Genomic DNA, 26,702 nt, shown 5'->3' with positions numbered 1-26,702 from the left:
ATTACATTTTCTTCTTTTGGCATTGTATTTAAGGCATTATTTATAAATTTGCATATTGTTCTAAGTACACTCGAATTTTCTTACACTGAGTTCATACATTTTTTTCTTTTTTTTAAGCATGGGCAGGCACTGGGAATCGAACCCAGGTCTCTGGCATGGCAGGCGAGAACTCTGCCACTGAGCCCCTGTGGCCTGCCCAAGTTCATACATTTTAAATTGTTAATTTGCTTTGTGCCAAGAGCTGGATCATAGATGTGATGCTTCACCATAAACATTACTTACATCATCTATCCTAGATGATTTTCAAATTAAGTACCCAAACCTTTCCTTTTTTTTACCAGTTTGCTCTCAGAGTTTTATTTTCTTACTTCATTTATTTTAACAAGTCTCCCAAATTGTGGTAGAGAATTTTCATTTCTTTATATCAGCCTTTTCATAACTTTATAAATTTTCTTATGACTTTAGATCAACAACCCTGGTGTTGTTATGAAATTGATTCAGTTCTTTTCTGCTAGGCTGATTCAATCAGAAAATATTTATGGAGCCTCTCTATGTGCCAGGAATTGTTCTAGATGCTGGGGAAATAATGATAATGAGAGAATTCCTGTGGTAAGAGAGGACAAAGATCAAAGATATAGATTTATAAGTATGATAACGGGAGGGGGAGGTGTGCTGCCTAATTGAGCTAGGAATGTGCCAGGCATGTTGGCGGACAGAAAGACAGCCTGTGTGGCTGAAGCACAGTGAACAAAGAGAAGAGTGGAAAGCAATGAGGTCTGAGAGTTTGGCAGGAGTTTGGACTTCTTTCTCAATGTAATGGGTTTTGGTAAAGGAGTTTGGATTTCATTCGAACTATAGCAGGAAGCCTCTGAAGAGGTTTAGTCCAGGGAAGAGTAGAACCTGATTAATAGTTTTAAAAAATGTCCCTCTACCTGCTGAAAGTGCAACAAGAAAAGGAGATCAATGTATGTGAATCTGGTGACCCCTGAGGCGAAATATGGTGGAGGATTGGATTAGGCTGTTAACATTAGAAGAAGGTGAGAAGTGTTAGGATTTAGAATATATTTTCATTTTTATTCCAAGACTGTTTGGGGTTTATTAGGGGTCAAAAAAGAAAGAGAAGAGTTTTTTGATTTAGGCAACTAGTGGCAAGTTAGTGCAATTTACTAAGACGGAGGTGTGTGTGTGTGTGAGAGAGAGAGACAGGGAAAGGGATTCCTTCTCTACTAAGCATACCAATATGTCAATACACTGAGCATTACCTGCTGTAGCAATTTTATAAAAAGATAGGAATTTTTTCTTCCTATAATTAGTTTTGATATTTAACCTCAGTAAAAGCCAGGAGTATAATGAAAATCATCCTTGGAAAGCACTTCAAAAAATATGAAATGCATCAAGCTTATATAACTTTTAGATGAGTCATTTAAAGATAAAGATTGAGAAAGTATAAGGCATGGCTTCTGTCCTCCAGGGTCTCACAATATAGCCTCAGAAATAAATTATCCACATGAAAGGGAAGACCTCTGCAGGCCTCAGCCGTCTGGAAATGCCTCATGGACAGGGCTGGTATTCAGTACAGAACAACTGTACCAGTGTTTACAATTTGAAATGCTTCTATATGGGTAGATTAAATATCTGCTGGTATGAGCCCATCAAGCTGCCTCTTTTACTGAGGCTAGCTGGACCCCTTCTCCAGGATTCTCCAGCCTATGCCCATAACTCAGTTGAGCAAACAAAGGGATAATGCCTGGACCAGCAAGGGCTCTCATGAACCCACTCCAGTGCTCCAGCCATTGACTGGTTGGTGCCTGAGGAGTATATGAGTTAAATATTTTTAACATCCTTCTTGCTAAAGCAGAAGGTGGAGTTTGAAGCGGACTTGAGAAGCAGACTACAGTCTGGGTTCTTGCTGGGAAGTAAGAACATGTGTGCATTCATTAAGCATTTATTGAACATCTAATAAGTGCTGGACACTGAGCCTACAAAGATGAATAACATGTGCAACTTTGGCTTGAAGAGGAGTGTAAGTCCAGGGATGGACAAAGTAGCAGTCCCAATATCAAATTATACTGTGGTGAGGAAGTACCGTTTGGAGGGTTGCAGAAAAGTCACATTTTAAGGCTACATAGGCAGTCCACAAAGTCAATTTTGGAGTCATGATGACATTAGAGTAATTGAGAAGCAGTATGTTAATTCTGATAGTTGTTACACTAATTTCTGTTGGACAGGTGTGGAACCCATGACATTTGGATAAAAAGCATGAGATCAGATTATCAAGAGCTTTGTATGCCCAGCTTTAGAATTTGAATTGCATGCCAGTGAAAAACCACCAATCAAAGGCTGTTTTAGTAGAGTAAATTAGATAGTGGTCTGCATATTAAATTCCATGGCCTTTCCAGTGCCTGATATAGTATCTAGCACTTAATAGGTGCTCAATAAACCTTTTTTAAAAATATGAATGAATTAATGACTAGAAATAGACCCAAGGTAGCAAATGTTTGTCCTTTTTAGCTGCAGGTCCCTAAATGAAGCCAGAGGCTGTGGAAATTGAAAAGATACAAAAGAATTTTCTAAAAAGCACTCACCTTGGTGATTGAGCAGATTGAACTGTAACCTTCTGCTAAAAAAATAATGTACCCTTATTACAAGTGCACACATTACTGATGTAAAATATTAATTGTGCAAAATATATTTACTAAATAAAAGAACAGATATTTTGTTATGCAGTCTCTGTATCAAGTTAAATTAAATGCAATAAATAGTTGACTTTTAAGGAAATATATTGAAAGATTGCATTGTGATACGAGGAAATTTTAATGTGAATGATGAGTATCCAATATATCTCTGTTTATTTTTTTCTTACAGTGAGGCACACCCCAGCCAAAAATAATATTTTTATTTATTTCAATTATTTACTAATTTTAAATAATCTTTCTTCTGCTGTATTCATTAAGGTTAATATAATATAGAGGCTCATTCAAGGCCACATGCGTGATAGAACTAAGGAGACTCTGGAGAGCATTCTCTCCCAGCCGTGTTTTCTCCCTTCCACACAGATATTGTCAGGCCACTCACCAGTAGCCAGCTGTTTTGGATTTAATGCCCTAAGAGGTGAAATTTAAATTTAATAAGCCACAAGAAACATCCACTTGTTTCTGATTATTTTCATTTGGGTTTTTTTCTTTGAAATTCTGAGCGCATTTTATCACATTTGATTGTCGAACTTGTAAGCATTTGATTTTCATATTTGTGCAGGCTTATGCGACTATAGTAAAACCTGCATATCTTCTATAAAATTTGCTTTAAAAGGTAGGAATATTACGATGATTATCTGTAGTATCATTATTTAGATGGTGTCTTTGAGCTAATAAAATGTAGCTAAAAGTTATGTGAAAGCTAGGTGTTTAACGATGGAGGTTGGGGGATGAAATTACTTTTTATTTACTTATTTTGGGATATATGTTTTATTAAAGAAATTGTAAATTTACAGAAAAAACATGCAGGAAATACAGACTTTCAAGATTGCCTCCACCTCATATTGTTAACACTTTGTATTACTGTGGTACATGTGTTGCAAATGATGAATATTATTATAAATATACTATTAACTATAATCCATGGTTTACATTAGAGTTCACTGTTTATGTTGCACAGGCCTATGCTTTTGTAAAAATTTTTATTCTAGTAACATATACACAACCTAAAATTTCCCCTTTTAATCACATTCAAATATGTAATGCAGCACTTGTTAGATACGGTCATGCTGTTGAGCTGCCATCTCCACCATCCCTTACCAAACTTTTCCATCATCCCAAATAAAACTTTGTACAATTTAAGTAATAATCCCCCATTCTCTATATTGACCCTGGCCTCTGGTAACCTATATTCTAGTTTGTAACTCTATGAATTTGCTTATTCTAATTATTTCATATTAGAAACTGTGCTTCTGGTGAATTATGAATGTTGTCACATAGACTTTAAATTGTATTCTTCTTTACCTACTTCCATCCTCAATGAATTACAGAAGGGGGCTTTGCAGTATAAAGTTAGATTCCTGATACAATCTTCTTTATTAAGTACACATTTCATTTCATTTAATAAAATTAAATCTCACACATTGAGAATTTGTCTTGTGAAGAATTCTTACTTTATCCAGTAATCCAATAAGAAGTTGGATTTCTCACAAAACATAAATAATGTGTTATAAGTAGCTTGTTGGCCTTGTGAAGGAAATTAGCATTTACTAAACATCTTGTAAGGTAAGAAGCACATAGAAAAATTTGTGACACCTTTTCCTTTTTGGGAAAAAAAAAAACCCAATAGATTATCATTTACAGAAGGAAAAGGGTATTTTACAGATACCCAACAATTTTTCTGTTAAGAAGGTGTGTGTTTCACACACTTGACCACGTTTCTATGATATATATTTCCTTTAAAAACGGCTCATGTTATTTGGCTCCTTCTTCTGTCCTACATCCTATATGCCACCCGACTGACCAGATGATTGATGATGACATAAGGGATAAAGCGTATTGGAGATTGTGTAGCGAATACCTAAAATGAGACGTCTGGTTAATCCTTTATGTCAGCACCTCCCAGAGTGTGCTCCATGAACCTCGCACAGCAAAAGAACCACCTGGAGAGTTTCAAATGCTGTCGATTGCTGAGCCCCAATCCTGACCTACCAAGTTAGAATCGCAGGGGTGGGATCCGAGAATATTTATTTAACAAGATTAAACATGATCTCTAAGTAACTCTTAAGTGCACTTCAGTATGATAACCACTACTTTATGTTAGAAGAGGAGGTTGACTTTATTGACAGCACTGGACTGAAAATGTAACATCAGAGCATTCAAGCAAAAGAGCACAGAAATCCTTCACATTTTATTAAGTTATTTCTAATCTAGGTTAATTCAACTGATTGCCAACATCTATTTAGTGACAATTTTTTAAAAATCCGAGAAAAAATTTTAAAGACTCCAAGAAAAAAAAAAAAGCGAACAGTGCAGGCTTTGCCAGCCTGCAGGGCCCTGCTGGAGCTCTTATGTATTGCCATTAAAGTAAGAAAGTGTCTACTGTGCTGTATCACAATGGAAAAAGAATAAACTTGTTCCGCTTCCAAAACTGATGATTACTGTACACCTATGTAGAGTCCTTTCATTCATTGTTTAACCTTGTAAACTCCCATCAGAAATGGCACTGAGTTACTATAATGTGTTGTCATGAAAATGTGCCCCAAAGTAAAATATCAGAATTTCATTTCACTGTTGAGCATCCGACTTGAGCAGCAAGGTGTTCTGAATGATCTAGTCTCCCTCAGAATTGAAATACAGTACAGCGTCCTGGCTGAAGTCCATATTTCAGTCCAAAATGTCATGCGAGATGGTTAATTCAATTCCTCTGACCTCATTAGCACTTCTTAGTACATCAACTAATGGAAACTGTCAAATATTCACCCCATATGTTTTCAATTTTTAAAATTATATTTGCATTTTTAGAAGATCTGTAAAATTATGTATTGAGGCAGTTTATTTCAAGAAAATAAATCATCTATATGCTTTTTCTTTTTTTAATTATATAATATATAAATGCAGAGTGAAGAATCAATCTTTTCCTTGCCACGTTGTATACATTTTGTGTATGTTGTACAAATCAACATATACATTATACATTATATACATTATATACATTACCTTCAGGTAATTCTAAGCAGCAATACAGATGTTCATGCCAACTGCCATTCCTAATTTAATGGTGACCCATGCATGCAGTTGCAGCTGCATGCCAAACCGGGGACACTGTCAACTGTTATTGATGCTCGGCTGCTTTCTCGCTCAGTTTCTTACAGAGAAACTGCAAAGTGGGTTGTAAGATTTTCAACAATTGGAAAACGTTGCCCACATGGAATACTTCAAATAAGATAGCCATTCACACCTCACACCAAAATGAATTTCAGGTAATTAAAAGGGTTAAATGGGGAAAAAAGAAACAGTTTTTTAAAAACTAGAAGCAAATAAAGAGGAGTAATTCAGGGTTGGAAAGCATAAAAAGTAGTGGAATAAAAATCTAAAAGTAGAAGTTTAAAACTATATTTTAAAAATTGTAACATTTCTCAAAGTAAAAATATCATTAACAAGCAAACATCAAACAAAAATTTGCAATAAATAAGGCAAATATAATATCCTGTCTATATGAGTTTTTTAAAAATAAAAAGAAAGGCATTTGAAACTCTAAAAGGACCAAAAAATCTGGACAACTCAAAGAAGAAAAAAATGCAATAAACATAAATATGACTAAAGTTTCATCCTCCTCAAAAATGAGAAAGGCAAATCAAAGCCACGATGAGATCAGTTGAGCAAAGCAGGCTCTTTTGCAAACTCTTAGGTTATTTTCTTATTCAGCCTCTCAAGGAGAGTTTAACAATGTGTACACAATGTAACAAGAATCTACACCTTTTGGGCGGGCCGCGGTGGCTCAGCGGGCAAGAGTGCTTGCCTGCCATGCCGGAGGACCCCGGTTCGATTCCCGGCCCCAGCCCATGTAAAAAAAAAAATAATAAAATAAAGCATGCCAAAAAAAAAAAAGAATCTACACCTTTTGACACAATTTTCGCACCTCTAAGAATGTAAACAATGTAGATAATCAAGACAGGGACAAAACTTATGTACAAAATTTTTTTATCATAATATTATTTACAGTAATGAAAACTGAAGACATGAATTACTTATATAATGGGAAAAAGCTAAAACAATGCTGATCTATCCATAGGATAGTCTGTTATATGATGTTTAAAATATCTTTCAAAACTTCGGATACAGTCATAGAAAAGTTTTAGAAGAAAATATATAAAAACATGCAGTGTTAATTTGGATAATGTGATTATGGTTGTTAGTTGATAATTTTTCTATTCTATTCATTTTGAAAATGTTCTACTATGAGAATATATATATATTTTATAGGCATTTTCCTTCTCTTTTCAGAAGGGAGTTTGTAAGAACAAAAGGTATTTAAAAACATAAAAAATTGTCTAGTTTTAGACAAATATTCTTATGGAATTTTATTTGTCTATTCCTTTAGTTATTATAACAGATTATTAGCTTACATTTTTACTAAAGTTTTACTGAGAAAAGTTTTACTGTTATGGTTTCTTAAAGGTGTAATCAACATTTAAACAGCAGGTGTGGCTATTAATTAAGAACAGCTGAGAGAAGTTTCATTCATCTTGGAAGCAGTCCAGGTTTAAATCCCACTCAGGGAAATATGTCTGCATGAGCTAGTAAAAGTCTGCATGTTACTTTAGTAACAGAGGAACAAATGTTGTCTTTGAAGCTTCCATTGCTGTACTTGAAAAAAAAGTCTTTGCATGGTAATAGAAATAGTTGTAAGAAAGAGACATTGATTTAGATTCACTTGTAGAGGGTAATATGCAGCAATATTTTAAAATAATATAACTGTGTCCTTAAGTGTCGAAACTCGTGAGTTAACAACATGAGAGAAGAGAAATATTAGTATTCCAGAGGTGTCAGTTCCATGTGATTCAAATTTCAGGCCTTGACCCTGCAGGAATTACTAAGGTATTCATACATATTACTGTATGTTATTAGACGTTCCAAGATCTTGAATAGTCAGTAATTCCCCTCTTCCTTAGATAAACTGAACAAAAACAAAAGTTTAAATTATTACTTTATATAAGATCTTTTTCCCCCTCAAGAAAAGCAAAATTATAGTTTCTTCTCATTTTTTAATTGTATTTTTTGCATGGGCAGGCTCTGGGAATTGAACCCAGGTCTCCAGCATTGGCAGGTGAGAACTCTACCACTAAGCCACTGTTATCCACCCTAGTTTCTTATTTTTAAGAAACAAAATACCAAGGTCCTATGTTGATGGTATCAGAAAGACACAGGTTTTTCTCTGTATTTCGTTTCTTTACTAATGTTGTAGAGTGAGTTGCTACCTAGTGCGTCCTGGGAACACAGGGTCAGGGCACAAAAGAAATTTTCAGCAAATTTCTGCTTTATTATTTAAACAGCATAAAGGGTTAAAAGAGCAGGGGAAGAGAGCCCGTTGTGGCCAGTCTCCTGAGTGGCCAGAATTGCTTATATCGGGGTTGACAGATGGCAGCTCCACATCGCCCACAGAAGAGAGACCGATGGGTGCCGTTTGAGTACGAGCTTTATGCACTTTGAGTGGGGGTGGGGAGACCCTGCCACTGAGAATGCCTGCCTTGATTACATCTGAGGCTGCGAGTTCCCAGTTTCTGGGTTTAAAGTCTGGCTGGATTTTTTATTCGACTTACCATTTCCCCCAGGTTGTGGAATAGAAGCAGACTGAAACAGTCGCACAGTATAAGGGATGGAAGGAGGCGGTGGGGGAAGGTGTGGGCGAGAGCTGGGCTATGGCCGCTGAGCTGTGTTCCATGAGTTCCCCAGAAAATGTCATAGTTGCCAATCATACCTTAACCTAACTAATTAAAGTCAGAGATTGCTGAGCTCAGAGCATGTCTAGTCAAATCCACGGCTAAGTACAGTAATTATTCCATGACTATCTGAAAGGTAATGATACAGAGCGAGGGAGCCCATCTTTACCCATTAATTTTTAGTCATTAACCCTTAGGAACAGAGTCAAGCAGTACTTGATTTTATTGTGGTTATCCAACAGTATTGTAAAGGAAGCATTTTAAAAACCAATTTTCATTTTTGGCAAAATGGTTCAGGTAAATTAATGTAATAGCAGATGTGTAAATTTTGTTAATCAAGATTTGAAACCAGGTGTTAAGATTTAGCAAGTCTGTAAGCATTTACTTGATATACCCCAAGCTTTCCCTAATTTAATTCATATTGACCAATGTTGTTTCATGCCTTATTTGCCCAACTTCACTCTCTTGAACTTCTTCCCTTATTTGTTTCATTTCCACAAGTATTTCTTGATCTACTCTGCATCAGGCACTTTGCTGGGTAGTGGGGACACAGACCAGTTGAGGAGCAAAATATGTAAACGGATAAACTGGGACACTTCTAGAGCCAAGCATAACGTTGAGCACACACACACACACACACACACACACACACTGAAAGATGCTGTGCTTACAACTAAGAGTCAACAAATATTTATGAATGATTGAATACTTAGGTCATTTATGGGATGACAGGTCAAGCTCAAGGGAAATTGTCAAACTCACAGGGAGAGGGTGGGTGCAGCGGGGTGTCCTGAAGGAGCCAATTCCTAAACCTCTGGGAAACAGACCCACAGGATCCACTTAATACAAACGCCCGTAGAAGTTATACACTAAAAGGCATTTCTCTATAAGCCTAGCTTCAGCTTGATTTTTTTTAAAGAGGTGCTTGGGCATCTGACCCAAATCTTAGTTCCATGAAATGAATTAACCCTGATTTTGTTTTGAGTGGTGTTTAAATTAGAAGTTTCTTTACTTTTCAAAATTCTCTTTAGAGTTGATGCCAATGCTCTTACCTCAATAAATCAAGAATTTGTTTTGAAAGCTACTGCTGAAAAAGCTCAGCTATTCTCTGGAATGCAACAATAATTAGAGGGGTTTTTATTGACTGAGTTCCAATAGAGGGAATTTGTAGGATCAGCTAAAATGTTAAGAAAAAAAAGTAGTACAAGTTACAGTCAAGCTACAAATACTTAATTTGTTAATCTTTTCCCCATTATCGTGTGTTATGTACTGTAATTAAATACTTTTTCCTTTGGGGTGCCTGGTCCGGGAATCGAACCTGGGTCTCCCACATGGAAGACAAGCATTTTACCACTGAACCACCCGTGTACCCTTGGTAAAATTTTTTTTAAACCAGTTTTTCATCCTATCTTTTATGTTTCAATATAAAATTACATAAACCCTATAACTTGCATGGAAATAGAATTGACTGGCTGAAACATTTCCTGACAATTACAGTTCATAGCACAAGGGTAAATTTAAAGAGCTACAACAGGTCATATCCACTGGGGATAAAGAAGTATCTCAGTTGTCCTCTAGTCATATGGGAGAGAAGCCAGCAACATGATGTCAGTATTCTGAGTTAATGAGAAACCTCCTGTACAGAATTGTTTTAATGTTACTGTTCATACACACACACACACACACACACACACTGCAATTTCTATTTTTTATCAGCATTTCCTGGCATTTCTTGAAAGATGCTGATATGATGCTTGAAAGTATGCCCTTCCAGAGATCTTGCAGGATCTCTCCAGTCTTAGGAGTTATAAGGTCCGAAAAATGGTAAAAAGTAAAGCAAAATCCAGCACCAAACAACAACAACAGTAACAACCGAAAGTACCTGGGGCAGCTTACAGGGGTCATTCTGTGGCTTATTGTTCATGTAAGGACTGTGGGGAAGAACGTGAAAGAGGAAAAAATTCCATGACAATCCTCAGTGTTCCCATAACACTCATTGCCAATGTAAAAGGCCAGGGAGTCTTTTACCCTGATTTGGGGCAAAAACGAAGTATATCATGCAAAATACTTTTTTCTGTAAAAGGCTTAAGTCAAATAAACATAATATTACATAAGTAAGTAGCCCTATGTAATCACACGTGTGAAAAGATAAGTCCATTATCATCAGTGAGCTGGCCAACCTATCAAATCCTAGAAAGATTTGAATATTTCAAGAGTCTCTATCTGCAGGCAGAGAATTGAAATACCCAGCAGGATTTGTTTATTACAGTTGTCTCATGTGGCAGAGTTTTTACCTATGGAGTACTCATCACCTCCATACTACAAAATGAATTGTTAGTATCTTCATAGCAGCTTGTTCATAATTTCATCTGCATCCCTGATCCAATTCCTACACCCACTCCTGTATTATTGATCTGCAGCAGATTAGGTTGTCTCTTAAGTCACAGAAGACTCAATACCATAAAGAAAAAATGCAAAATCCTTACCATGACCTACAAGTCTTTTGCCTCCTCTCCAAACTCATGTACTGTCATTCCTCCTTGCTTCATTGCAGTTAAGCCTTACTGACCTTTCTCCTTTTGCTTGGCACTTTGATTTATTCCTGCCTTGAGACTTCGTACTTGGTGTTCTTTCTATGGAGACACATCATCTCCGCTCAAATATCACCTCCTCAAAACTGCCTTCTCCAATCGTTCCTACTGAAAGAAGCTCTTCCCACAGCACTTTGGAACATATCTACCTCAGTTGCACCATCTGAAAGAAAATGGGCATTGTGTAAGCTGCTGGGGATACAGCAATAAATATGAGGAAAAAATGCCTGTCCTCGCATTCTAAAATTTAATTTTCCCAAGTTCAATAACTTTCTATTTCTTTATATATATATGTGTAAATATATATATATATATATGACATATAGACAGAAAATAATCCCATAAAGAGAGATGCCCAGTGTGCTGTGAAGTAAAATAAAGCAGAGTGAGATCATAGAGAGAGACTGGAGATGCTATTTTAGATAAAGGGGATTAGGGAGAGTCCCAGGGAGGAGGAAATCTTTCGAGCAGAGGCCTGAATAAATGAAAGACAAGCCATGCAAATATTTAGAAGAGCATTCCCAGCTGAGGAAACATCAAATGTGAAGGCTCTGGGTTTTTGAAGAGCAAGGAGCTCACTGGGCCACAGCACAGAGAGTAATAGGAGCTGAGATCCAGGACAGAGCTGCGGAACAGATGATGTCAATTAGTGCATTACAGACCATTGTTAATAATTTTTAAAAAAATGCTCTGAAGGAGATGTGGAGCCATTGAAGGGCTTGAGGACGTGAGTGATGACAGGATCGGCAATGTTGATTGAGTTTAGCAGGTTTTTGCAATAATGGGATGAGAGTTGTCTTGGAAAAGAATGGCATTTTTGCCAAGGGTGGAGATATATTTTAAAGATAGATTTAATAGAAATTGCTGATAGATTAGGTGCATAATGTGACAAAAATGTGGAGCCACAGATAATATTATCTGTATCTGATACACAGTAAGAGTAAAATAAATGTATTCCCTCCCCCCCTTTTTTTCTTAGCCTCCTATTCACCAGTGCTACCTAAATCTATTTTTTTTAATTCATGCCTTTTTCCTGGATTTAGTCTTAACATTTTCCAACTCCCTTCTATGCAGCTCTATCATCTCAAATTTAATCTCTTAAAAACACTATTGTGTCCCCCTCCCCAATTTTAGAGGCATTTTGTTCCTCAACCTAAGCTTGGTGAAAACACTATTCATTATATGCTAAAGCTAGAAGTCTGAGTTTTTTAGTTGCTTCTTTCCCCTAAACCCTAAAATTTAATTTTCCCAAGTTCAATAACTTTCTATTTGTTTATATATATATGTGTAAATATATATATATATGACATATATGGCAAAACCCTTCTTTTTTTCACATTTTTGTCCTTGCTGATATTGTTCACCAAGACTATTGCAAGGGTCTCCTAAATTGTCTCACAAATTCCATTCTTTCCCCCTCTAACTCCTCCTCTATATATTATTAGAATGATTATTTTAAAATAACAATCTAACTTTGGCTCTTCCTGCTTAAAAATCATTCAGTGGCTCTGCCTCCCCATTAACCTATAGGGTAATAGTCAATATCTTATTGTGTCTTAAAAGAACGCTCATGGGCTGCCCACTGCCTAATGTTAAGAATTTCACTTCTTGCCTGTTTCCAACATGAGCTTTAGAATTCACACATGCTTAATTACTTACAGTTTTCTGCATACCGTGTTCTTTCATGCCACTGTGACTTTGCACTTGCTGTCCCTTTGGCCTCCTATGATTGCCACCTGACTTATCACCAGCAACCTTTGTCAACCAGTGCATTATTATCTCTACTCTATATCTAAATCTAAATATTCAGATATGCCTGTAAAACAAAACAAGCATCTCTTGCCAGGACTCAGCCTCCAGATGGATGTCCCTGAATCTGCTTTTGTCCACTTCTAATTCATGGGCCACATTGCAGCTCAAGTTTGCAATTAAAAAGAAGTTCATTTAACATGTATTTATTGTGCCTCCAAGTTAAAAAGGCACTTTAATTAAAATGAGGGTAAAGCAAGGGTTCCTTTAAAGAGATTCAAATTTAAATATGCCTTCATAGAACATTTTTTTAATAAGGGTATTTTCTATTATTAAAGCAATGCTGGTTTGCTGTGGAGCATTTGGAAAACGAAATATAAAGAATACTAAAACCACTGTAACCCCATCACCCAGTTAGTTAGTTTGAGAGGTTTCCTTCTGGTCTTTTTTATTTATTTAAATATGTGATAAACCAGAATATGCATACCTACTGAACCATGTAAGACATTCATAAGCCAACTAATCTTCACATGGGAATAGTGTTGGAAGACAGAAGATGCATTGGTTGTTTTGGGGAGAGGGAGCCTTAAAGTTGTTTTGTTTTTTTAATGCAGATCTTATTATTCATACCCTGCCTTAAAATCTTTCAAGGGCATGGACCGTCCTAATTTCTTCAACACTCAATCTCTAGCATCTAACATGTGCATCTAGCACATACTAGGTGCTTCATAAGTATTTGACTCTTGACTGAATAACATGCTAGCTTAAAGACTCATTAAATTACTTTTATTACCTATTGTCAAAATAACCTTTCATTTGATGAATTTATTTCTGCTCTTCCCAAACTGAAAACTATAATTTTTTTTGATATGTACATGTTTAGTTAAATTAAAGACCCTTTCAGTAATTTATAACAAATTAATTCGGTGAGCCAAACTTCAGAGTGGTTTCCATCTTTTACTCTATTCTGCAATCCTTTAAAAATAATAATACACGATTTCACAAATTGTAGACACATTGCATATTCTTTAGCTTTTATTTTTTGAAATTTAATTTAATAAAGGTTTGTTGGCACTCTGTTATGAGTAATTGGTCAGCCATGGTGGGGTCAGGGAATGGATAAGAGGCTGAAAGCTGTGCATACCTCTTTGACACTCACATGTTTGGAGAACATAACGTCTCAAATAATTATGCACTCATTAGAAAGATGGGCTCTTGGCATCTCGCAAATGACAATGAATTTAGCAGTTCAATGAAAGGGACTAGAGGCACTCAAATGATTTCTGATAAACAACATAATTATCATGTTGAAATTTGTGATACCCAGTAATTAGAAAGATTTTTCCAAAAAAATTAGGAACTCCAAGGATGGCACAAACAGAGTTCTTAGGTCTATTATTCCCAGAAAATTAGAGTGTTGCCTTGAGACTATAAATGATATTAGACAGTAATGAATTCAAATTCCTATCTTATTCTGGAGAAGATATTAATATTGCTGAACCTGTGTATTCAAGAAAGTGAAAATTAAAATATGGATTGAGTGATGAATTCTAAATTGGTCTTCTTTGAAAACAGCATACGTAACTACATAATTACATTTAAACAAGCAGAATCAGAAGATTGATACAGGGTGCAATTGTTAAGCTATAATTAAGTGATACTCTGTAGAAAAATCAGTCCTATTGACAATTACAGATGTGCACTAGACTGTTGAAAGCAAAAAACTTTTCCTTATTTCCATGTGTATCTCAAAAGGAGCACATTGAAATCAGCAGTGTAAGGAAATGTATCATGATAGAAAAAGATATGTGAACTATTTTAAAATAGTGGTTATATAATAAAGACAAGCCATTGTAAACCTTTCATTTCAAGAATGTATTTTTTTGTTTGTTTTCAGTTCTGACTAATTCAAATGCTAAAGAAACCATCCAGTTTTTGGTGCGTGTAGTCCATGGGGTGAAGTCAGCACCTCATTTGTGCTATACCACGAAGGTGTTTTTGATTGAGTCATCTCTCTCTAGAGCAGATGGTCCCTGAAGCCAGAGAGTAATCAGACTAATGAGGATAAAAATGTAGTGTCTACCTCAAGAGGACAATATTAAATTAATACTGTAGGCTATCTGGTATAAAATATTGATGAAAGATATTTTCACTTGGTTAGGTTTGTTTCTTTCACATCTTGACAGTTCTGAAAGCATTCAAGAGAGACTAAAACCTAATTAAGTCCATTAATCCTGATCCTTAATTATAGCATGAGTGAACTTTAATGCATACCCCACCCCAAATATTCTGTAATATTTTAACACATTGAGTATTTATGTGGAGCTGTCTAACCTGGTTGAAAATTAGAAGAGAGATTTGGTCTTGGATACAGATTGTTTTAACAATAATCTTTTCACTGTTTTACATGCAATTAATACCAGTTGGAGATTCCAAAGCAATAACAGAGAACAGTTTAGGACTGCAGCATACAGATGTTGTACGTATTATTAAATTTCAAATGTAGAGCTCTAAGTTTTCATTACTTTTATTGTTGTAGTGTTAAATATGGGTTTCCATATTACTTTAGCTATTGAAAATGTTAGGGAATATTATGGAGGAACCATAATATTCAGCATAGGACTTGTAAAGTGCTTTCTGGCATTTTAATATAAATTAAGCAGAAACTTCCAAATATACCAGTTCAAGCAATATAACATTTAACCATGGTGTTTCAAGTTATCTCTAATTCACAAAAATGGCAACATCATATTCATCAACTATGGAAACATAAAAGGCTCTTTGGAAAGGAACATTAACTCTTGTTAATCTTGATGGCTGAAGCAGCTATCAGGATGCTTACCTAGCTGAAGCAGTAGTGTCTTAAATCTGTCCATAATTGAGACCTCCCAGAGAGCATCTCATCCCTTGAAAATATTTGATGTATTAAACTGCGTGTTCTTCAATTTGCATTTACAATATAATTTTAAGCTTTAAAGACATGAACTACAAATTATTATTTAATTGACTTTTGACATAGTTACAGCAAAATGTTTTGATTATTGCTCTGAGATTTGTAGAAATTTATAAATGTTGTGAAGCTTACAGTTTTTCCCTTTAAATTCAGAAAGATTGACATATTGTATGTAGTGATGGAACTTATGAGTTTTATTGGTATTTCAGAGTCACAAGCAAAGCACAAGGCCTACAGTTCAACAGATAATAAAAACAGGTTCATTTCCTCCCTAATTGAAATTTCTAAAATTGTACATTCACCATCAAGTTCAATAAGAAACTGATAGAATTATAAGCACCCAAGAAAGTTTCTGCCTATTTTCATAAAAGTCCCCATTTTAGTAAAAGTTCCTGCATATCTCATTGTCACATCATCTTAATAGTGAACATAGTTATAGAAACATTTTATGAAGCCAAACTAAAGTCAGCAAATGTTACTTTTCAAGTCAGACTTATACTGTATCATGAAATACCAAATGGATAATTCATATTCCTTCTTTTCATTATCTAATTGTTCTTTTAAAAATGAATTAATAAAATAAAAGAGAAAACAAAAAAATAAGGAATGAATTTGTGTATGTGTGTGCATGCACATGTGTTTTTTAAATTTTCAAAATCAAATAGGCAATACAGAGGCTCCTGAAATCTGGTTGGGGGTGGTGAGGCCCGAGGCAGGTTGCCTTGAAAAGCACCTTTCATCTTGGATGTGATTCTTTCTGTGAAGTTGCAAATAGAAGCCTACATAGAAGTTGGACATGATCTTCAAATTTTACTTCTGGAATTTTGGAGCAGCCCTGATCAGTAAAGGATGGATCCTGTAGTCTTGAGTTACATGGACAGTCTACTGTGGCAATCAGATGTCTCATTATTGGATCCTCCAAGCTGGCTCAATGACCATATTATTGGATTTGCCTTTGAGTACTTTGCCAACAGCCAATTTCATGACTGCTCTGACCAAGTCTGCTTCATCAGCCCTGAAGTCACTCAGTTCATCAAGTGTACTAACAGCCCAGCAGAGATCGCCATGTTCCTTGAACCCCTGGACCTCCCCCACAAGAGAGTTGCATTCTTAGCTATCAATGATAACTCCAACCAGGCAGCTGGAGGAACCCACTGGAGTTTGTTGGTTTATCTCCAAGATAAAAATAGCTTTTCTCATTATGATTCACATAGCAGAAGCAATTCAATCCATGCAAAGCAGGTAGCAGAGAAACTAGAGGCTTTCTTAGGCAGAAAAGAAGACAAACTAGCCTTTGTGGAAGAGAAAGCCCCTGCTCAACTATGTATGTGATATGTAACACTGAGGCCTTGTGTCAGAACTTCTTTAGGCAACAGCCAGAAACACTACTGCAGCTACTCACACCTACATACATCACAAAAAAGAGGAGAGAATGGAAAAATCTCATTGCAAGACTTGCTAAAAACTAGTTATTGAAGAATATTTGTGACTTTTTAAGTCTCCTCTTTCTGCCAGTCCCCATTTATTGGATGGCTGCAATCTCAGTGCCTGAGGGAAGTTGTCTGGTGGAAGAAAGATTAGTATCTTACTTTTTCCTGAAAGAATGTCATTTTCTGCACTATCCCAGTGGAAAGTTTCACTGTAACTCTTACTTGAGAGCAGTTTATTCTGTGAAAGTATCTTGAAGTTATGCACCAAAAATGTAAAGCCAGCTTAACGTTCATTATACATGAATTTCAAGAAAGACTTTTCTTTTTCCTATTTGTATAAAATTAGTTTCCTTGGAGTCTCCCCTATCAAATTGGACTGTTCCAAAGTAAAAGCAATGGTCTGTAAAACAAATCAAGAATATGTAAAATCCAGGGAATAATCTTAGTGAAAAGAGAGAATGACAACTAAAATGGAAGAAGAAAACTATAGAAGAACTAACGCATTATTACATAACCCACGTGTTATGTAATACAGATCAAGTGCCTGAAGCAGATAAAGACCTAACTTCATTCAAGACCTAATTATTATAGAATCAGTTATTTTATTCTGTGATATCTCTTCCTTTCATCATACAAAGCCTTTCCCATCTGTTTGTTTAATCTTTGCAAATATTTGATAAAGATGATGTTAGCCCATCTCCCATCTGATTGTGAAATGCTTTAAGAAACGGGAGTCTTGAGTAACTTCATTAAAATAAATGGCCCGATAGACCTCTTAAAAAAAAAATCAAATAGGGAACTTGAAATATAAAATACTTATCAAATGTACAGCACAAATGTCTTGGAATTTTATCTCTACTGTTTTAGGTCTTTTGTGTTCTGTGGCAATAATTCTAATTCATTGAGGAAAGATATGACCACTTTTCCAATATTTTGATTCAGTTTTCAGAATGCCCAACATAGTATCACAGAATGTCCAGGAATGTTTTAATGTATAAAATTGTCTTTAACAATTTATTTCTCTTTTGTTTATCCCAGAAGACTTGGCAACTGAGATCTTATCTTTTTGAATTTTCAGTAAACATTTTGGTAGAGCACTATTTGTGCAATATGTACAATGGACAAGAAAAGTGGAATAACTTTTATTAATGCCAAATGAAGTAGATAACTAATATATGATCAAATAGAATCATATAGTTTTTATAATTGCAAAGCCTCAATAGATGCTAGAGCAACTAATGAAAAGATGCATTAGAACAAAATTGCATGTATTTAATGGCTTTATTGTTTCTTAGTCTCTGTAATGTCTTAAATAAATGGCAAATACAATGTTCATTAAAATTCTTGCATAATGTTAATAATCTGCATTAAAAATTGCTTCCACTGTGGGAAAATATACTGTTTTTCAATACTAATTATTTAACATCATTCAAATCTTCTATTACATTGAGTGATTTTCTGTCTAGAGGTTCTGTCCATTACTGAGAGTGGTATATTGAAATCTACTACCAATGAAGAACCATCTGTGTCTCTCTTCAAATCTGTCAATATTTGTTTCATATATTTTGGGGTTTTGCCATTAGATACATATTTATTTATAATTGGTATGTCCTCTTGTCCACTAATGTCTACTAATCAATAGATAGTGACCTTCTTTGTCCATCAAAACAGTTTTTGACTAATGTTTATTTTTACTGATTTAAGTGTAGCTACCCCAGCTCTCTTTTGGTTACTATTTGCATGGTATATTTTTCCATCTATTCACTTTCAACTTATTTGTGTCTTTGAATTTAAAGTGAGTCTCATGTAAATAGCATATGGTTGGATCAGGCTGTTTTACCCATTCTTACAATCTCTGCCTTTTGACTGGAGAGTTTAATTCATTTACATTTAAAGTAAAGACTGATAATACAGAACTTTCTTCTGCCATTTTGCTATCTGCCCTTTCTTTTTTGTCCCTCAATTCTTCTGTTAGTGCCTATATTCAAGATGTATTTGGATTTTTGTGTTGTGACATCTTGAGGCCCTTCTTTCTTTCTGTATATATTTTTCATACTTGAATTTAACAACCTAAATCTAAAATATCATGTTTGATTTGTTATCAATTTAACTTCAATACCATACACATGCACTATTCCTAGAACCCCTTGTCCCCCAACCTTTTTGTTGTACTCATTGTATATTGTATCTTTATACATTGTATATGTCCAAAACCATGCCTTTGTATTTTAGAACATGTAAGAAGTAGTGCAGTTATCTACCAAAATATATTATACAATAGCACTGGCATTTGTAATTACCCAAATTGCTACCTTACTGGAGGTCTTTATTTCTTTATTCCATTCAATCTTCTGCCTAGTATTGTTTCCTTTTAGTCTGAAGAACTCCCTTTAGTATTGCTTATAGGGTAGCCTAGTAGTAAAACTCCCTCAGTTTTGGTTTACCTGGGGATGTCCTAGTCTCACCCTAATTTGTGAAACACAGTCTTACCAAGACAAAACAAAAAATTCTTGTTTTGTAATTGTTATCTTCGACATTGTAAATATTTCATCCTAGTGCTTTCTTGCCTCCATGGTTTCTGATGGGAAATTGACATTTAATCTTTTGGAGGCTCCCTTGTACATAATACAATGCTCATTTCTTGCAACTTTCAGAGCTCTCTCCATGTCCTGGGCATTTGACAGTTTGACTTCTATGTCCTGGTTGTGGTACTCCATGAGTTTATCCTGTTTGGGGTTCATTAGGATTCTTGAATGTGCATTTTCATGTCTTTTGTTAAATTTGGGAAGTTTTCTGATGTTATTTCTTTAAATATTCCTTTTGCCACGTTCTCTCTTTCTTCTCCTCTGGGACTCCCATGATCTGTGTATTGGTATGCTCGATGGTGCTCCACAGGTCTCTTAGCCTCTGTTCACTTTTTTCATTTTTTTTTTAATGCTCCTCAATTGTTTCATTTCAATTGCCTTGTCTTTGAGTTCACTGTTTCTTTCTTATGCCAGCTCCAATATCCTGTTGAAACACTCTAGGGAAATTTTCTTTTCAGTGGTTGTGAGTGTTGACATTATGAGGTAGAGGGATGCAAATGGTTGATGGTCTTGGAGAGACTTTGAACTCTGGGGTTCAGGACTTATCTGGCCTAGTAACCATCTGGAGGTTATAGGTTTTTGAAAATAAATTTAGTGAGTTAAATTTTTATAGCGTCTCAGATAAAGCTGAAGCTTGCATAAGAGTAACCTCCAGAATAGCCTCTCGATTCTATTTGAACTCTCTTAGCCACAGATACCTTATTTTGTTACATTTCTTTTCCCCCTTTTGGTCAGATAAGCATTGTGGCTTTCATGGTGCCAGCCCAGGCTCATACCTTGGAGTCAGGTCCCACATTGCCAGGGAGAGTTATACCTCTGTACATCATGTCCCATGAGGGTGGGGGACAGAGGTAATGGTTTCACTTGCAGAGTTGGGCAGAGAGAAAGAGGCCACATCTGAGCAACAAAAGAGGTCCCCAAGAAGTAACTCTTACGCATTATTATAGGTAAGTTTAGCTTGTCCATTACATTGATAAGTTTCATAAGAACAAGCCTTAAGATCAGGGGCTTGGCCTATTAAGTTGGGAGTCCCTAATGTTTGAGAGAGTATCAGAGATTTCCCAGGTGGGAAAGTTTAATAGTTCCATGTTTTTTTCTCCACTCCTTCAAGACACTTTGCCAATACTTTTTAATTATCTGCCCAACATACACTGGCATATATCCAGGTATTACATTAAGCTATACAGAATTGCAAGACTTTGTTCCCAATTCTAGGTTCCATGTGTTTACATTTTTTAACTTAACTGGCCAGATAGGTTAGGTTAGATTGTATGCTATAGAAAGTTTAGGTTTTGGACAAAATAAACCTTTCTTCTTTTGGTCTCATATAAATGTACTTCTAAAATACAGGCAATGTCATCTTTCACCTGATATTCTAATTCACCTTAGTCCCAACCAGATTTCTTTTTTGGCTTCTTTAACTGATGCTGTGTGTAGGAATGCTGACTTTCAGAGCTACAGAACTCCAGCTCTGAGTCTTACGTGTCACCCAGGTGCCCAAAGTTCCAGGAGAATACCAGGTTACATGCATATAGCACAGCAAATATCAGAATTTAGAAATAACACTTCAAGCTCAGGAATAAATTTGACTGATGTAAGAGCTTACAATCTAGGCCCCAATTTTCTAAAAAGTATTTTATAAAAGAGACCATACAATATCTGTCCTTTTATTTCTGCTTATTTTGCTCAACGTAATGTCCTCATGGCTTGTTCATCTCATTGCATGCCCCATGACTTTGTTCCTTTCTGTAGCCGCACGCTATTCCATCCTATGAACGTACCACACTGCACTCTTCTGCTCCTCAGTCACTCTACCCTTCCACCACCTCAATCCATTGGGTATCATGAATAATGTCTCCATAGACATCAGTTTGCAAATGTCTATTCTAGTCTCTGCTTTTAGTTCTTGCAAGTATATTCCCTGTAACAGGATTGTCTAATCATATGGCGACCCTATGTTTAGCCTCCTGTGGATCCACTACATTATCCACAGAAGTCCTACTATTCTTTAAACCTGAGCGTTTGTGATTCAGCGCTCACCCAGTTACTGCAACCCTTAACTGTTTTCTGGAACTCTTAGGAAGATGTTTCTGCCAGTTTTTGCTAGTTGTTCAAAGTTGTGTAGGGAAATGGCATCCTGGAACATCCTGTGCCACTATCTTAGTCAACCAGAAGCCGTTAAGTAACATTCTTAAACTAAAAATATAAACACCTAAATTTACAATGCCTTCTCCATTTCACTGTTTATAAAGTTCACTTTTATGTTTGGATCAATTTCCTCTGCACGTACAACACATAGTAGAACACTCTTTGGAAAGTTGCATTCATTCTGGTCACTAGAGCACATTTCAGAATTTTTTGTTTAGTAGCAATTTAAAGATGTGTTGAAATGACCTTGGAAATATAGGTCGATCAGTGTGTTTGAGCTAGATTGTACACATTTATGGTTTATAGAAGGGTTTTTTTTTTTTTTTTTTTTTTTTTTGGTGTGTGTGTGGCTTTTGAAGAGAAAATGTCCAGTGGTGTAAAGTGTTTTAACTTCATCTTATGTGCTCTGAGTGAAGGAAAGCAACTCATGGAATTCTTTTTAAAAAATTCCAATACTTTAATTATTCAGTTACTAATTGCCCCCCAATTTTGGTTTCTGGAGAGGTAGCAATAGCAACCTAAGCTATTAAGAGCTGAATTAAACAATCTAGCAGTCCCCATACAAAAAGTATGATTATGTAAGTAAATATACTCAGGTATTACAGAAAAGGTGCTCTGTAGAATAATCATTATTAGAGACAGACCATACCCAGTTCTTATTACTTTTTTGTCCCGCAGTACCTGAACACCTTAGAGTATTCACATTGGGGTGTAGCTCAGACCTACTGCCAACAGCCACCTTCATATTTAAAGATCACTTATATGTAAATAGATTTACCTTTGTTGTTTTGCCTTTTTTATTTACAAGAAAAATCACGCTTACAAAATGAACTCGCTAAGTATCCTCTGTGCCCACTGGATTAAGCATTTTCAAGGCATCATATATAATCCTTCTAACAAGTCTATAAGCTAGATTACTTTTTCATAAGGAAACTGAGACCCACAAAGACCGACATCAGACAACTCATGCCTATGCGGAGACCTAAGGAATTGTAGAAGTATCCCTTATTTCCATGGTATTCATAATAAAGGTTTATCCCCTCATGTTATTTTATTTATTTTGTATTGCTATAAAAACGTGGACCTCAAGGTAAGCAGGTAAATTACCCTGTTTTTTACAAAAGAATAATTGCATCCAAAAGAAAAAGTGAATTCCTCAAAGTCCATAGGAAATATATGCTTTACTTAAGGTTAACCAGTCTTCAAATATACCCTATGCCAGAAACCAAAGGGAGGCACTCTGTGTCACTCTTTTAAGGCTAGTAGAGACTGCTGGCTGAGTCTCACTATTAGGTAAGTGCTTCTCAAAACTGAATAATGTTTTGATTTATTTTAAAGTGGAAAAAAAAGTTTTCAGGACTTGCAGTGTTATTCTTATTATACTGTTAATTTATTTATACAAGCATAAAGTTTTTAAAATTCTTGTATGATTACCAAAAAGAAAGTTTTACAAATTAAGTAAAAAAAAAAGCAAAACTGTAAAACCAGTATTATTCATATCAAAGTCATTAATTTAATAGAATGAACAGAATTAGCTAAAACTAAATCGCAGAATATTAGGTTTAATAGTAAAAATATAACCTTAGCATCTGATATTTAAATGGGCATGTTTCTGAATTTGACTTCATTCAAAGCAATACTTCTTTTTGTAAGCATGCTTTAGAAACCATTATTAATAAGTTTGAGGTTTTGTTTTCCACTTCAGAAAAACAAAACTTAAAACTGTCAGAATTTGCTAATATTGATTTTAATGATATGTCACTTATAATATTTTAAAGAGCTTTCTTGATTTACTTGGAGATAAAATTAGCATTGTGGTAGAGATGTGTGGTTAATCCAACAGACGATGGCATTGGAAACTGAAATGTTTGGGATTTTCTATTACCCTCACCAGTGATGGGCTATACAAAGATGACATCTGACCGCTATGCTTATTTGTAAATTTAACATGCTCCAGACTGCTTTCACTCAGGTTTTTTGTTTATTGGGTCTGTACCATCCCACCATGTATGATGACCAAATTTCCTGACCATTCTTTTCTATCGCTATCATGGCAAAGCTTTTGCGTGTCATGCATCTGTGTGACTTCACTTGTTGTGCACTGAATTTTAAATCCAAAGGCATGAACAAAAATTATACGGTGGTACTAACTTCTGGGGTTGTCATCTAGATGACCTGGAATATGCTTACAGCATATATTTTCCTCATTAGGGTATGATTAAAATGAAACCACATCATTGGAAAGAATCATATAGAAGCTAATGGACCCCCCATGGCTCTAGGCCCTATTTGAGAAGCACTTTGTAGGATTTAATGCTCTTTGAAGGCACATTCCTCCTTGCCTTTCATGTCCATCCCGCTGGGTGCTGAGAAAGATGTTCTGTTTTTCTAACATCCAGATACAAAAAATGTACAGAACTGTGTCAAGAAGAATTTAAGCGGTAACCTTTCTTTCTTGGCTTGAGATGCAACACTAAGGTTGTAAAGAGGGCACATTTTAATGATATCCATCTGTGGCAGATTAAAATAGGTGGGACTCAGCATTTGGATTCCTTTTCCAGAGTCCGGGTTTTATCGGCATAAATTTAATTGGTTTTAGGATTTGAGAATTCTAGGGACATAACACAGCAAAGCAGGAGAGAGGTTAGTTTTACATTTGTCTGAGATTCTCCTCCAAAGACACTGTTATTGCCTTATTTTCTCTTTATTATGCTTTTATGTGTGAAATATCCTAGTTGAGCAGAGAAAACAGTCTACTTTGAAAGTATGTTTCCTCCTTACTTATACTTGATTAAAACTCTTACTCTCACCAGCACTGGAAGGAAACACAGCAGAGTAAATATTGCTGCCTCTCTCTCCATGGGTCTTTGAATCCTTTATCTCTGTATTGATTGAGGCAATCAGATTTACTGGTGTTTATTCCGAGCTGATGTTAAGCGCTTTAATCGCAGATTGACCTCGTTATGGGGTAGGGTGTATGGCACATGTCTGTATGGAAGGGGGAGAAAAACGTGTATTTCTATGCAGGTATAAACACTTGACCTTCAATAATGTCAGTATATTCATATATGTGCATTTCGAAACTTCATTTTAATTATGCCCTTGAAACTCATGTCCTTGGACCATTTTATAATAACACTTTTCATTTAATTCATTTTCTCGCTTTGGAGCAACTAAATCCCTGAACACAGTTTCAGAAGAATCCAATTTATGCCCAAGTCTGCTATGCTTCTGCTGTTCAAGTGATCCCTGGCAGGACAGCTGAGGTGCTAGACTTCCATTGGGCTCAGCCCTCCCAGTACACTGAGGGTATTTTTTGTGTGAAAATTCTAGGGATTAGCTCTAATTCTTTGACTTGTGTCACTTTCTAGCAGTTTGATTCCAAAAAAAAGTGAAAACCAGTTATGAATACATTTTGTTATGTATTTATGACAGCAAAAGCAATCCTCAGTGTCATTTCTGACCGATGTCTCACCCACTAAGCACTTGCAATGGTTTCTCTAGGTGTCTCTTCATCCCTGTGGAGTCAGCTGTCTCTTCTGACTCTACCTGTTCACAGTATTCTCCTTGTTTTGAAACAACAGAGCAGCCTGGTTTTTTTCTGGGTTTAATCACATTAGGTATGTCGAAAGACCATCATCTGGCTTTCTAATGCAGGCATGCCCTTTACGACCTCCTTTCTCATTCAGCAGTTTGTCTCAGGCCTGCTCTTAATTTTTCTGTGTGCATATGGGTTTTAGAAGTGAGGAGTGGGATGTCAGCCCAGAAGCACCTCTCCAGCTAATACGCTCTAATTAGCAACTACATAATTTATTGAGTGAATATGCTGACCAACGATATAATCGTGGTTCTGTAGCTTATCTATAGGTCATAGGCTAACAGTCTGCAGTCACGTCAGCTCGATGCTTTGGAGGACAGTGCAAAATAGTGGATGAGATGTCTAGCTCAAATAATTGAGTGCCTTTGGGAACAGTCTAAACTTGTTTCCTCACCTAGAATTGGCATAATAATAGTTCCTTCCTTATAGCAGCATTGTGAATTTAATAAGATAATGCCTGAGCTCTCTTAGCTTTGTATCTCAATAAATGTTACCTATAATTATTTGCCTCTTGCAAATTGGGAGCTATATCAAGACACAACCTTCAATATAATAAATAGGCGGTAGATTTTTTTTTAAAGTATTATATACAAGGGAAATAATGTTTTCTATTTTCTATCTGTGACCTAATATTATTTTATTTTTGTTATTCTATGGAAAGCGACATTTCTTGTGATATATTGACATGATATAATGCATAATATGTTTCACTTCTTACTGCTGTGGCAAGAAGCAAGAAGGTGAAATTTAGAATTTGCTGCTAACGGCAAAATAAGTTCATAGAAAAAGCATCACTGCAGCATTGCAGATATACTTTGGGCACTTTTCCATGGGCATAGCTTTCAAGAAGGATGATGAGTGAGGTCTTGTAAAGATGCTGGGAGGAGGAAAAGCAGTTTGGCATTAATCGTGCTATGATGCAATTTTAAAGAATCCAAGCATGTATTTCGGATACATATACTTCAGTTCCACCTTTCAACTCTTAAAAAATTATCTCTCACATTTAGCTTAAATGTGAGAAGTAATTTAGTCCTAGGGTTTTCTGTCTTCCCAAGGGTAACTCTTTTTAACAGTATGAAAATAATTCTACACTTGAGACTCCCCCCAAAAATAACTTCCATATCTACCTCTGTACATCATCACAAGTCATAATAAATAGCTCCAACAGAGTGTGCCAAGAGTCCCTCCCAGCTGAGTGCATTTTTGGAGGAGAGAGGCAGGGTAGCCTAGTA

The 26,702-nt window shown here is 35.8% G+C and overlaps 1 protein-coding gene and 1 pseudogene across 25 annotated transcripts in view; both read left to right on the top strand.

The window, feature by feature from the left end:
* ANK2 (ankyrin 2) overlaps positions 1-26,702 on the top strand; it is a 767,321-nt gene that overhangs the window by 549,200 nt on the left and 191,419 nt on the right. The window lies entirely within an intron of this gene.
* On the top strand, positions 16,411-17,657 carry LOC143668428 (sentrin-specific protease 8-like; annotated as a pseudogene).

The sequence above is a fragment of the Tamandua tetradactyla genome, chromosome 24 (genome assembly GCF_023851605.1).
Source record: "Tamandua tetradactyla isolate mTamTet1 chromosome 24, mTamTet1.pri, whole genome shotgun sequence".
Lineage (NCBI taxonomy): Eukaryota > Metazoa > Chordata > Mammalia > Pilosa > Myrmecophagidae > Tamandua > Tamandua tetradactyla.
Note: the sequence above shows the minus strand (reverse complement) of the source record. Positions and strands in the feature narration are given on the sequence as shown.